The sequence below is a fragment of the Pteropus medius genome, unplaced genomic scaffold, assembly GCF_902729225.1.
Source record: "Pteropus medius unplaced genomic scaffold, Ma_sr-lr_union100, whole genome shotgun sequence".
NCBI classification, from domain to species: Eukaryota; Metazoa; Chordata; class Mammalia; order Chiroptera; family Pteropodidae; genus Pteropus; species Pteropus medius.
In genome coordinates this window covers 9,888,707-9,898,833 of record NW_024352784.1, presented here as the reverse complement: position 1 = coordinate 9,898,833, position 10,127 = coordinate 9,888,707, and the positions used below count along the sequence as shown (strand labels likewise).

The 10,127-nt window shown below is 34.7% G+C and overlaps 1 pseudogene; it reads left to right on the top strand.

Annotated features, from left to right (window-relative positions):
- Positions 1-7,916: 7,916 nt before the first annotated feature.
- Positions 7,917-8,034, top strand: LOC120590606 (uncharacterized; annotated as a pseudogene).
- The last annotated feature ends 2,093 nt before the right edge of the window (positions 8,035-10,127 follow it).

Sequence of the window (10,127 nt, the reverse complement as noted above, 5' to 3'; positions counted from 1 at the left end):
GTTAGTCAGTTTGCTGAAGATTAGATATGGTGGCTGCCTGCATCTGTACACCGAGAGGAGATAATGGCTTCTGCCAGCACCTCTGTTCAGGAGAAAGCTGACCCTCAGCCCTTGCCCTGAAGCCAGACATCTCAGTTCTTCTCAATATGTCCTCAGCATCTTCCAAGCTACTGCTCCAGAACTGGAGCTCAGAATGAGTGAGTCCATCAGTGATTAAGTTAGCCCCTCCATCTTAGCCACAATCTCTGCTGGTTTTCATAGCCAAAAGTTGTGAGAACTTCTCTTCCTGGCACTGGGACCCTGGTTTGGGGAACCTAGTGTGGTGCCAGAACCCTTTGCTCCTCTCAGGGGTTCTCTATAGCTGAAATTTCCTCCCAATTCTCACTGCTACTTGTAAGCACAGGAGCGGCCTGTTTTCTGTCTCTGCCCTCTCCTACCAGTCTCAAGGTGACCTCTTCTGTGTGTCCCTAGTTGTAGGACTTCTTTTCAGCTGGATTTCAGGCTATTCTCAATAATGATTGTTCTGTAGTTTAGGTTTAATTTAGATGTGTTCATGAAAGAGTCAAGCACAGCATTTACCTATTCTACTATCTTTACCAGAACTCCCTCAGCAAGTGTTTTGTTGTTGTTGTTTTTGGGGTGACATTGATTAATAAAATCAAATAAGTTTCAAGTGTACAATTCAATAATACATCATATGTATATCGCATTGTGTATTCACCACCCAAAGTTAAATTTCCTTCCACTACCAAATATTTGATCACCTTTTCTCTAACTACCCCTCTTCCCTGCTTCCCTAATCCACTGTCCATGTCTATAAGTCTCTGTTGATTCGTCATGTTTATCACTTTTAGTTTTATATCCCACATATAAGTAAAATTATATGATTCTCAACTCTTTCCATTTGACTTATGACAATCTCAGGATCCATCCATGTTGTCACAGATGACAGTATTTCATCTTTTCTTATGGCTGAGTAATATTCCTTTATATATGTACCACATTTTCTTTATCCAATCATCTATCAATAGATACTTTGGCTGTTTCCATGTCTCGGTCACTGTGAACAATGCTGCTGTGAACATTGGAGTGCACATGCCTTTGCAGATAAATATTTTCAAGTTTTTTTTTTTTTTGATAAATACCTAGAAGAGGAATTGGTGGGGTCATATGGTAATTCTGTTCTTAGTTTTTTGTTATTAAATGTTTTTTGATGAATTACTTACTGGGTATTCCATCAAAAAAAAAAACAGAATGTCTTAATTCTGATTCACTGAAAATATTTAACTTAGAAACATGTGTCTCGTGTGTGTATGTGTATGTGTGTATGTATGTGTGTTAGAGGGATAGGTATGTTGGTGGGTAGGTGTATAGACAGACAGACAGACAAGGAGACATAGAGGCATTTAGGCATCTGCTAAGGCTTTGTTATTAAAGATAATTTGGCCTTATAGTCACTTTGTGTGTGTGTGTGTGTGTGTATGTGTGTGTGTGTGTTTTCACAGTCTGCATGTGTTTCTGAAAAATGTTCATTTGAAGAACAGCACTTTTATTGGTGACATTTGAGTGATTATCTTATTGACTGAAAGCACATCGATTTATGTGAAATGCTTTTTTTAGGCACTCGATAAATTTGTTGACTGACTGAATTTCACAAACATTTAAGATAAGAATGATGTATATAGTGAAGTCATTTTGCCAACAGGTAACTAACTGGGTGTCAAGATTTGTATACAGTGTAAATCATAAGGACATGAATGTCTTTTGACTGCCTGGAAGAAACACACAGATGCACTTTTCCGAGCAACACATTCACTTTTCTACAGCTTATAGATGAGAAAAAGGCTTCAGGCAGGGCCAAGCAAACTGTTCTTAAGACTAACAGTAGAGTAAATCTACATCATGTTTTCTGTAGTTTTATAGCATCATGGAGTGGGCCATGAAGCAGTGTTCACACATTGTAGAAATAACAAGTAAGAGCACACACTTTGGAATTATTCCTGCATGGAGTTGAAACTCAGCCTTTATAGTAACCATCTGTGTAGCTTTGGATATGTCTTTTAATTTCTATAAATATAGAGATTGGTTTATATAGTAAGCTGGATAATGCCTACCCCTCCCCCAACAAAATTTCCATATCCTGATTCCTGAATCCTGTGAGTATGGACTTTGCAAATGTGATTAAGTTAAGATTCTTGAGATGTAAAGGTTATTCTGTGTTATCTGGAGGAACCCGATACAATCACAAGAATCCTTATAAGAGGGAGGCAAGAGTCAGAGAGATAGAGATGAATGACAGAAGCATAAAATGGCACACCATTAGGAATAGTTTTCAGTAGTAGGTAATAGAGGATAAAGGCTGTCTTCTAGACTCATTAAACAAAAATCAGTCATCAGGAATCCTAAAGAAAAATAATTAACTTTTTTCTTCATTTTGTGATTGAAACAGACAAAAGAGGAGAAATGACTTGTCCAAGTACACATCCAATTCAGATATAAAATTTGTCTCCTGCCTTACCGATCTGTCTTCTCTCCTTTATTTGTTATAAAGGAAACCAACACCTACCTACTCAGCTTTTCTGGGGCATCCAGTTTTCATTTCAAAATGAGTCAGACTTATAAACCAGATTTGGTTTCTCAAGGTCTAATTTGCCAGAGTATCCCTTTTCCTCTGGATAATACCTTTTTCTTTTAGCCAAAAGCTAAGATTCTCCCTTGCCTGAGAGTTTCCTCACTTAGAATTCTGAAACCAGCTTGAGATTTTTATTTCTAAGATTTCACATTGCTCTTGAGATTTTAGCTGAGTCCAAGATCTAAACAATAATTTTCATTCATCTATTCAACAAACATTTACTTACTATCTACTATGTACCAAGGACCACTCAAGCTTCTGGAGACACTATGATAAATAAGATAAAGAACTAGAATATTCTGAAGTTTAGTCAAGAATGAAGACAAGTAAACAGGAAGTAAAAGTAAACTTGGTAAGTGCTATGATAGGGCCAAGAGCAATGTTCGATGGGAGAGGGAGGAAGGACAGCTACCCAGGGTTGCTGAGGGGAGAATGTAGAGTTAAAGGTGTTATGCTAGTTGACAAGTCCGAACCCTAAAGGACATCAAGAAGTTAAAGGGGAAATGATAAGGGTAGGATGTATAAACAGAAGCATAGAATAAGCAGCATTCACATAGGTGTGTGATAAAAGAGAAATTAAAACAAGTTTGATCTACCTGGAGCACAGAATGGTATTTTGGAGGTTTGGCATAGATAGAGCTTAGAGTAAAGAGAGATAAGATTGAAGAGATGAGTAGAATCCAAGAAGTAAGGATCTGGCAAAACATGGAAAGGAATTTGGATTTTACCTGGGACATGCACAAGTTTGTAATGCAAGGGAGGAACATAGTCACACTTCTGATTATGGAAATAGCTCTCTTACTATAAAGTAGACACCAAACTGGAGAAAGGTGAGCCTAAGACAGGAAGATCAAATTGTAGGCTGTTTATTTTAATTAAGTATATTATAAATTAAGAGTTTTAAGGTATTAATATGAATAAATATATGATATTTGAAAGTACATAATTTTCATACCTTATCAACTTAAATTTAAATAACAGATATTTTTTATTTACCAAATATATATCTGCTTGCCGTGCACTAAGATATATGCTAGGATCTGATGATACTTAAGATTATTTTAAGTTCCTGCTCTTAAGATATCCTATCAAGGGAAAAATAATTATGTCTAACTTCATTACCACTTCAAAAATACGATAGAAGCCTGTTTGATAGAAGGAATAACTTATTCTGCATAGGAAAATGAGAAAGTCTCTACAAAAGTAGCAATTGAACTCGGTCTTGAAATATTTTGTACAAGAGATAACAAAAAAGATATTGGAGCCAAAACATGAATAAAAAATGAAGTAAAATATGAATATATGAATATTCTTTTTTATATCTAATGAACATAAAATAAACAGGTATGGTACCGAAGGTATAGAGGGTACAAGAATGAGAGCCTGGTATAAAAGAGATCCCAAAGTACTTTATGCAACAGATTAAAGAGATATGATATTTTCCCATAAATAATAGGAAGACACCAGTGTCTTAGAGTGGTAGTGACATGATCAGATCTATATATTTGAGAGAAAACTGTTCAGAGAGAATAAAATGTATAATGTATAAAAGAGCTGAGGGCTATTAGTCAAGAAGTCTAAGTCAGCAGTTCCTAATTTTTGAGTTGGAAGTAATTTTTAAAAAATTTTTTCTAGTTGTTGGGAGTTGCATTTGTCTTTATAGAAAGTACAGAAGATTTTATGTGAGCATGTCTCCAGAGCCCTCTTAAAATGCTGGGGCTCCTTAGTCATCCACAGTCCATGACTTAGCATTGATATAGTCAACGAATTAAGACAGTAAAAATGAAGACGCTGAATGAGAATGATTCAGAAAGTAGAGTTAGCAGAAATTAGTGTTAGCAGAAATCCATTAGATAAGGACATAAATGTTGGAGAGAAGAGGGAAAGAGTAGTATGAAGAGCTTGGGGAGATTAGAGCAGTAGGTAAGAGATGGCATGATTTGGCTTAGGATGATCTTATAGAAGCCCTTATCAAGAGTCAGATTGGAAATTTATTTTGGAAGGTAGAGCTGACAGAATATTTGGTTGGATTTGAATCATAAATGTTTCCAATGTTTGGTGAATGTCAAGGCTATATGTTATGTAGAGGATTACTGGGTATAGAAGGAGCATGTCAGACATAGGAATCCAGGGTTGATTATCACAAATACATTTTTCTTTGTCTGTGTATTGTTTTATTGTTTGCTTCCTCAACATAATGCAAGCTTTGTATGAACAAGGAAATATTCATTGCTCTGCTTCTAATAATTAACACATAGCATGACTCATAGAAGGTATTGAATAACAATTTGTTGAATGAATAAGCTTACCAGAGCCCCTCTGCTTTTATCTTCTTTATATGCTGGGTAATTTTATGAATAAAGGCCTCAGAAACAGACTGTCTGGGTTCAAAATTTAGTTTTAGTATTCACTATCTATTTAACTCTGGGTTACTTCATCTCACTCAGCCTCAATTTCTTTATAATAATAATAATAAACTAATAATAGTACAACTTCATAAATTTCTGATGGTGAAATAAATTAGTAAATTGAAAAGAATTAGAATAACACCTGGTAAGTGGTTAAATATTCAGGGAATGGTGTGTATTAAAATTATTATTTGAAGAAAATCCACAGGTAAAATGTTTGAAAATTGTTACTGTACCATTACTGTGGAAGGATGTTTTCTTTGTCAATAGTAATTACAAAGTATTTCGCACTTGAGACACCTTTAGGTACATTAATTATCCTTTTTAGATATTTGGGGACTAGGCTGGTTAATAGCAAAAATAAATAGACAAGCAGCAGCAGTATGCTAAATTTTGTTTCTGGGTTTTATGAATGTGTGGACGTGCATGTGTCAGTGGTGGGATGGAAGCATGGAGGATGGAGAGAAAAGTAAGATTCAGACAGAGGTCATCGTTGGATTTTCAATGTGATTGAAAGGTATTCTAGATTGATTTTATGTCAGTTTTTAATACTGTCTCCTCTAGGTGGTTTCTGTTCTGTTTTGTTCATAACTTGACTGTCTCTCAGATTTTTAGCTTCGTGAGAAAGATACCGACTGGAATCAGTGGCTCTAAATAGAAAATTTATCTGTGTCTATCCATTCCACACTACATACTTCACGCTGTCCATCTCCATGAGTACCAGGGAGGCTCTAGAGGAGTCTTTGCCCCTCTGTGAAATCGTATGACACACCTGCTATTTCTTAGAAAATGAAACTACTGAGATAAATGTTTGATGTGCTTTCATCTTCTTTACAGTTCTCACTATTCTAAATATGCATTGGTAAAGAAATCTCTCAAGCAGAAAGGTGAGGCACCTTACAAAGCTAGTGACTGCAAGGATGATTATTCTTCTTTGCCTTGCAGGTCATTTATTATGGATGAGAGATACATCAGCCTCATCCCATAACCAGACTCCACGCTATTAATTCAAAGGCCTTTGAAGTTGGTTTTTGTGTGGCAACCAACAATTCCTATGACCAATGTGTGAAATTTTGTGACTCTGAGCAACTTTAATTCCCAATGCAAATGGTTAAGTAATTCTGGTAACCTAGGATGAGTTCCCAGAACATTAAATCTTAGAAACAAATGATGTTTCAAAATCGTTTTTAATTAGCTAAAAAAATAGTAGCAATGACATTTAATATCTACCATGGAAATATTATAACTCTAGTTTTAAAGATAAAATAACTGGAACCAAGATTGGTTAAATATCTTGCCCAAAGTCATAAAGCCAACTTTAAATTTTGATTTCAAACCCAGGAACATGTTTATGCAACTCAGGCTTTTTCCGCTACATCTAACCTCCTATAAAATTACTTTATTTGGGGCATATGAGGGAATTTTGTCAGTCACAGAAACTATGGATTCTGAAAGTGGTCACTGAACTATCTATTGAAATGCTTGATTAAAATGCCAATGCAGATGTAGGAAAACATTAGACTTGTCTCTTTGAAATTCAAGCTCTCTATCTTTTGTATGCTGTATATTTCATACTGGGTGCTTAATAAATATTAATTATGATGCTTTACAGAATTTATTGAGATTAATGTATCTCTAGTAAGTGATTGGACTCCTTCAGAAGAGACTATATCAATTCAATATAAGATTTTACTTTATTATAATGCAATTTAAACTGAGGACAAAAAAAGATACAGAAAACACTCTCCAACTGTTTTGATTATGACAGAGAACAGTAACTCTGTAGACTGGTGGTCCAATCGATGTGGCCAACATTTACTGAACACTTTCTACATGCCAAGTGCCCATCAAAGCATTTTATATATATTAACATTTAATATTTTTAACAGTCCTATTACTTAGATGTTATAATCTTTATTGTCCAGATAAGAAAACTGAAATACTGAGGTAATCAATAAATAGACTAACTGTCATAAGCCTCAGGCATTCTGACTTCAGAATCTAACATCTAAGACCACTACGCTCTACTTTCTTAAATATAAATTTAAAATTGGGAAAATTACTTATTAATTTATTCTTTCTTTCAAATTACATTAATTGAGCAATTTTCGTGCCCAAAGAACTGTGTGTGGGACCTGGTGGGATATAGACCTGAATAAACTCTTTACCTAAAGAAAGCATCTGACCTAATTTCATACACACATGTAATTATTGTAAGTTTGAGCAAAATGATCATTGTAATGAAATCAAAAGAGTCATGGGAATATGAAAAAGGCAAAGATTCATTCTGAGTGTGGAATACAGAAAAACTTAACATGGAAAGAATGATTTAAAGCCTTGGTAAGAAGAAAATAAAATGGCTACTGAGACTGAGAGAACATCAAGAAAAAAAATGTATATATGGAGAAATGAAACTCCATAGTGTGTTCGAAAAGGACTGAATAAACTAGTAGTGAATAAATGAAAATAATTCCTCCTAGACTCATCGCTTGTGATCTATAGTTTTGAGTTCTTAATCATGTATGCTCATTAAAATCACTGGGGAACTTCTTCAAAGCAGACACATCCTAGCTTCATACCCTAGAGAATCTATTTCAGTTGGTAAAGGTTAGAGTTTGAAGATGTGTTTTTATTATACTCTATTAGGTAAAAACCACAGCTATTTGTTAATTGTCAAATTATTGTGCTGTTTTCTCCTCTGGTATCTCTTTGGGGCTTCCCTGGTTTTTATCTACTTGTGCTTTAGTAATACGCTTTTGAGACATACCAAGAATAACACCTCAGAAATGGAGGATGGGAAGAAGTAGTGCCAAACATAAATATATCACAATTAATTGTAGTTCTTATACTCAGTCCTTTAAAAATGTATATCCTAAGTCTACAGCCATGCCACCCTGAACAAGCTCGATCCCGTCTGATCTCAGAAGCTAAGCAGAGTCGGGCATGGTTAGTACCTGGAGGGAGATCACCTAGGAAGACCAAGTGCTGTAGGCGTAAAAAAATAAATAAATAAATAGGGAATCGTAAGCTGACAAGGTCCTTGCAATCTGTGAGGTCAACCAAGGGTTGCCTCACCTAAAAAAATATATATCCTAGATCTTACTGTTTTATATCTTTGCTGTGTATTTCTAAATATTCCAATTATGTATTTCTTTAAACTATGTTCTTTATCACATAATGCTGAAGATAAGGAAAACAGACAATCTCAAAGGAAATATAAATCATGCATAAGGCAGTACTTTTTAAAAATTGAGATATAATTGACATAACATTAGTTTCAGGTGTACAACATAATGATTATGTGTGTGTGTGTGTATGTGTGTATACACACACACAAACATACACACAAAATGATTACCACAGTAAGTTTAGTTAAGATCCATCAGCACACACAGTTACAATTTTTTTTCTTGTGATAAGAACTTTTAATATCTACTCTCAGCAACTTTCAAATATACAGTATGATATTAACTATAGTCACTGCTGTATATTACATCCCCATGACTTATTAATTTTGTAACTGGAAGTTTGTAACTTTTCCCTGTCACCTGTCTACTATACTCCCCAACGCTTGTCTCTAGCAGCTACCAATCTGTACTCTTTATAAGTTTATTTTTTTTCCTTTTTTTTTTTTTGGTTTCACACATAGATGAATCATACAGTATTTGCCTTTCTCTGTCTGACTTATTTCATAATGTTTTTTGAGTTTTATTTATGTTGTAAATAGCAGGATTTCCTTTTTTATGGCTAAAGAATATATTTTATATGTAATATCACATTTTCTTCATCCATGCATAGATGGGCACTTCAATTGTTTCCATGTCTTGACTATTATAAATAATTCTGCAGTGAACACAGAATGCAGAGATATTTTTAAGTTAGTGTTTTCATTTCCTTCAGATAAATTCCCAGAAGTAGAATAGGTATAGTTCTTTTGTCTGCATATATTTATGCACAAATAAGGAATCATTAGAAAACAGGGATTTTCTTGACCCAAGTCTCTATCCTTATGGTTCAAACCTAAGAGTGTAGCTTGCTCCCTTATCTATTTCCAGTTTGGGAAACTCGTACCTCTTTCTTAGTGGGCCTCTTCACTGTCTTCTTATGGTGGTCTGCAGTGTCCTGAAGCACTCCAGCCTCACAAGGACACCATCTGTTCTTCTTTAGCACATACTTTTTCCTGAGACAATATCTCTTGAAGCCTTCCTGGTTGTTAAAAATGGATACATACACACAGAGGCAAACAAAAACACACAAGTGTCCATGAGTGTGTCTGTGTATTAAATGTAATTCACCCTGTTTTTACACTCTACTTCTCAAGTAGAATTTTTGGTCAACACTTTTATTCCTCCACCAACTTTTTTCTATCCTTCCCATCTTCTAAAATGAAATTGCTGTGTGATATAGAGTTTTTCGGATAAGCTCAGCCAGGGCCCTAATTACAATTTCCTACAAAATCACAAAGGCAATTGAGAGTGGCACATACCCTGAGGCTATTTCCTTTAGATGTGGAATAGTAATAATGATGATGATGATAATGGCTATTATTTTGTGACTGACATTGTGGTAAGGGTTTTGCATCCATTAATATCCATTATTTAATTTTATCCTCACAATAGAGTTTTGAGGTAAATGTTATTAAAAACATTTGCAGATGAGAAGGCAAAGCTTTACTAAAGTATTGTGTCAAGGTTCATAAAACTAGAAAACAATAGTGCTAAGATTTAAATCCAAGTGTATTGGAGCCCAACACCCATTTTGTTACATACATACATACATGTGTGTGTGTTTGTGTGTGTGTGTCCAGAACGTAGAGAGTGTGTCTTTTAGATTCTGTTAATTTAATGAGCAACTGACTGTAATGGGTATATCACATCTTGATCTAGGTGTTAAGGAGATAATGATTAGCAGAAACAGAAAAATTTATTGTTCCTTATAGAGCTTACAGTCTAGAGGGGAAGCAGATATAAAATTATCAAAGAAATATGAAATTTTAGTTATAGGAAGTATAAAAAGAAAGTTACATGCCTGTTTATTGAGAGGTTAATATGAACAGGAAAATTAGCTAATGTATTTATGTAAAAATA